Source organism: Aplysia californica, unplaced genomic scaffold (assembly GCF_000002075.1).
Source record: "Aplysia californica isolate F4 #8 unplaced genomic scaffold, AplCal3.0 scaffold01301, whole genome shotgun sequence".
Taxonomy (NCBI): domain Eukaryota; kingdom Metazoa; phylum Mollusca; class Gastropoda; order Aplysiida; family Aplysiidae; genus Aplysia; species Aplysia californica.
Genome location: NW_004798571.1, coordinates 73,864 through 78,572, shown reverse-complemented (window position 1 = coordinate 78,572; position 4,709 = coordinate 73,864). Strand labels below are relative to the sequence as shown.

Below are 4,709 nucleotides of genomic sequence, written 5' to 3'. Positions count from 1 at the left end.
ACACACACACACACACACACACACACACCCATACACACACACACATACACACACTCACAAACACACACACTCACAAACACACACAAACACACACACATACACACATACACACTTGTCATTATGTATCGGTGTCTGTGCTGTAATAGTCAACTCTTTGAGTACGTTGTGAACACATTATAAACATGTATGCCTGAATAGCAGCAGACCAAAGGCAATGTTCCAACACGTTTGGAACCATCAAACACAAATCAGAAGCATGACTTTGTATATAAATATTAGCTTCATAGATACATAGTAGTATTGTTGTCTGCATTTTTTAAGTTTCAAATAAAAATCATCGAGCTGAAAAAATCCTCCTTCGTTTTTTGTGTTGGTTACTCCCTTGTAACACCTCAATCTTCGGCACTTATATGACGAATTTGTGTTGCAAGTGCGGTAAAATCCTTTCTAAAACAGACAATGAATATTATGGAGGTAAGACCCTTTTTGAAATACCCCAAAATAACGCGTTCACAATTATCAGTCACGACTATTCGCTATTGCTCGCAGAAGACGTGGGTTTCATTCTCAGGTTAAAAGCTCTGTTTCTATTGAACGTCTCCGGCTTTCAATTCGGATATATCTCACTCATCGAGCGTTGATCCTGACCGGCAGGGTCAAGGCAGCTCACCTCCTAGACTAGCTAAACTGTTCGGAAGTGTGTGTGTGTGAGTGGGGGGGGGTAAGTAAACATTTAAAACCAATCAAATTTATCATTACGTCAGAGAGAGTTCAAGGCAAAATTGCAGAATGGTTTTAAATGGTGGTGTTTGTTGACACGACATCAATAAACTGAATAAATGCCACACATCTCATTAATGAGAAATAACAAGAAATAAAGTGTGGAGGAGAAAGCTCGCTGAAAAGGTAGCAGTCGAAAAAAGAATTGCTCATTGATTCTGAACTGTGAACATAATAATAATATGCGTGTGTAGGAATAAACACGGCAACGCAGAAAAGACACACGTTGGGTTAAAAACACACGCATTGTACCTTCCAACAGGCTGCCAGACGCTATAGAAGAATGCCTTATGCATTATGCAGGTGCCCCTTTTTTTCCTCTTTATCCATGGCGCCGACAACACGCTCCTGGAACAGGAGGGAAAAGAACAGCAGTGTTTGTCAGGTCTGTTTTCAGCCGTTGGGATTAAACTAGTTGTAGTTAATGATAGATGTGTCTCATACATTTTTAAGGTAAATGTCCTCATTCTGACGATCACAATGACTTTGTTAATTTTGAATATAAAATGAAGTACCTAGACACACGGTGGGTCTTTTGTTTGTTTGTTTGTTTTTGTTCGGGTTTTTTTATTTTTTTTTTTTGCTTTTGGGGGGGGGGGGGGTGTTGTATTTGAAATATTTTATGTTTTCTCCATTTATTTGCAATGCCACAACTAATAATTCATTCGTTTGGTTGCCGTAAAGGGTTTAATTCATCTATATTCAAAGGTTCAGTCATCATATCGGAAGTGCGTATTCCCCGGTATTGGCAAAAAAGCAAAACGTACCTTTGACATTGCTTATTCGCCAGCATGAGCAAACTGCAAAAGCTCATTAGTGCAACAACAAAATGTTAATAGAAGGACACAGCGTGCTTAACATAGAAAAGATATGGGGGGGGGGGGGGAAGTATGATCGTCCCTCTAGGTTTGTCTTTGGATTTGAAAAGTTTGCGAGAATATACCATAGAGAGACTGAAGCAAGTCTGAAAACTAACCCCAGAGACCAAACGGATAATTCCGAGTCTAAAAATAATAATATCTACCTGGAAAAGACACAGTAAAGATAAAAAAAATAAGAAATCTAAGAAGTAGATTTCCATATTTCCCACCGCAATGTATGAATGTGAATCATGGACCATCAATGAACAAGTTACAAAAAGGATTACAGTGTTCAAAATGAAATGTTTTGAAGAACTCTGAGAACATCGTGAAGACAGAAAATAAAGCATGAAGAAGTACGAAGAAAAACAGGTGTAGAAACGCTAATACTCCTCCAGAACATAATGAAACTAAAACTGAACTACGTTTGGTATGTTAAACATATTCTGGAAGCAAAGGTAGAAGGCAAGTATGGAACGAGAAGATTAAACAGAGGATGGAAACAGGACATAGGAACCTAGCTTGAAACGAAAACAATTCAGTCCGGCAAAAGGTCAAGAGACAGAGCCTTTGTTACAAAAAAAGTCCGAAAAGCATCTCCCAACTTGGAAAAATCAAGAAGAAGATGAAAACGAAAGGTTAGTACAAAGCTTGCCCATAGCATCAGCTACAATATTTTGCTCACTTGACTGCTATCAATATAATGAACTACCCAAAACTACTTGCCATATCAAATACACCATTGTTTCATGTCACTTTTTCAGTTTTTACTTATTTTGGGGGAAATTGGGACTGCATTTTCTATCATCTGGCCCAGTGCGGGAACGCCGTTCGTTCAATTGTTATATATTACGTATTATTCTTTGAGCTGCTTTGGTTTGAATTCACTGTAAGACGCTTTTGCATTTCGCTTTTGGGACTTAGCAAAGCTCTCAAATCATGCATTTGACTCGGTCCTGTGAGAGATGGATGACGTATAATTCGGAAGATCTGTCCTCGGGCAAGAGTACAATGCTGAAAGGAACGTGAAACCAAAACAATAGCCAATCGCACTGTGTTATCCGCGTCGAGAACCAAACAACATTATATTGTTGAAAGGAACGTAAAACTAAAACAACAACCAATCACACTCTCAACATTCGCTTCGAGAACAAACAGAAAAAAACATTTAAAACTAAAAAGATTTTTTTTTTAAATCAGAGTCCCATATCGTCCGGGAAATTCCGAGTCGCCCACTCAAAAGAGAATAAAACAGGAGAAAGAAAACTGCGGACAGCGCCTTTTTCTCTCTGTATCAAACTGCACAAAACACCAATCACGCTATCTGGCAGGTCCAGCAATGACCGCCTGGGTTACCCAGGACCCCGTGTTTTCCCCTTCTCTGACCTCGGGGAGATGAGCTTATCTCCCAAAAGGAACTGTTTATAACGAATTCCGTCTTTCATCTGGCAACCTGTGGTCGGTCTTAAAATGCCTTTATTAATTAATGGCTTCCGCCCGGAGGGTTGCGTACGCAACATGGTTAAAGTAAACGTTGAACTGTTTACGTATGTTACGTCATAGAAGGGCAAGAGAAGAAAAAAAGAAGTAGGGTGTGTCTGGTGATGGGGGGGGTTGGACATTAAAAGCCGCAAAATCTGAGACTATACAAAAAAAACAGAATGTGTCGACAAGCTCGTTATACACTTAAGGGTACGTGCAACCAAACGTTGTTACTGTGCTAACGTTGTTACTGTGCTAACGTTGTTACTGTGCTACACTGACGTCAGTGATGCAGCGGTTAGGTGCTTTGCTGTCGCACACAAAAGAACGGAGTTCGATTCCCGTCTAAGGAGAATGTTTACTAAGTAACTTCATGTTTCTGCTGGGACTTTATCTTCCCTTTCTCAGCCTGGGTTTTCCATGACATACAGGGTGGACGCCCGCTTCCTAAATGTTTTAACTGTGTTTATGGGGGCGTAAGAGATCTACATGAATAACTAGACCTATGCTACTTATTACTTATTATTTTGCTTGCGGCACGTAATCGTACCACAGAATTTCTTTTTGAAATAAACCACCGTGTGCATTAAGTAGGGATTCATTAAGCTCAAATACACATTTGGCATCGTGTTAAATTAGGCTAAATATTACAAAACTGGCCGAATTTATTTAACAACTGCACGTTTCTCAAATTCAAGATGTTAATGCATGTATGTCCTACGGATACATAGATACGCATAGGTGGCACACATCAGTATTTCAAGCGACTGTTGCAACAAGATTTTTCTTTAAATGCACCTTTAGAGGTAGGTATTTTTATGCCCCTAGCGACACAATTTAGATAATTTGTTCCCCCACATTATATTATTCGAGATTTATCTGGTGTGTCTTCGCTGTCCTGCATGTTTTTTGTTGCGTGTTTCCTTTATCTACAACATCTCGTTGTTTACGAATAGAGACAAGGGGAGATAACGAGCCGGGTGTGCGTCCAAATAATGTCATGTACCCTGTCGTTATGATGATTATACCTTAGTCTCATTTTGTGTGTGTGCGCGTGTTTTACGGCGCTCGTACCTGCATTAGGTCTTATGAGCGCGCGGTACACGGTAAGCAGTTTCAGTTTGAAAGGAATTAATTTTGAAGTTGACCCAGATGGCGGCTGAAGCCTACTCTTACCGATTAAAGGACCACCAAAGGGGGCGCAACTTGCACACGGGACCTCGGAGATTTTTTGCCCTTATCCAAGAAGGCTAGAGGTGTTACATCTTACCTACACTAAGATTAAGGGTGTGGCTGAAAGATAGCGACAAGAATGAGCCAAGGAGTAGCATGAGAAAGGCAGCAGAAAGAGTCCGGAGCCCAAAGGAGGGGGGAAAGGGGGTAGGGTGCAGAAATTAGAGACGAAAGCAAACGACAGTTCGTGGTTAGAGAGTAGGAAAGGAGGTGAAAGGAGGAGATTTTAGAGAAGAAAATTTTCTATCGTTGTCAGGTTTCGAACCTGGGACCAATTGAATGAAAGGCGAACACCGTACCTCCAGACTACGAGGAACCCCCCTCCCTCCCTCTCTCTCTCTCTCTCTCTCTCTC

The 4,709-nt window shown here is 40.6% G+C and overlaps 1 long non-coding RNA gene across 4 annotated transcripts in view; it reads left to right on the top strand.

Moving 5' to 3' along the window:
* Positions 1 to 4,709, top strand: part of LOC118478953 — a 26,134-nt gene that overhangs the window by 15,410 nt on the left and 6,015 nt on the right. The gene's annotated exons all lie outside the window — the stretch shown is intronic.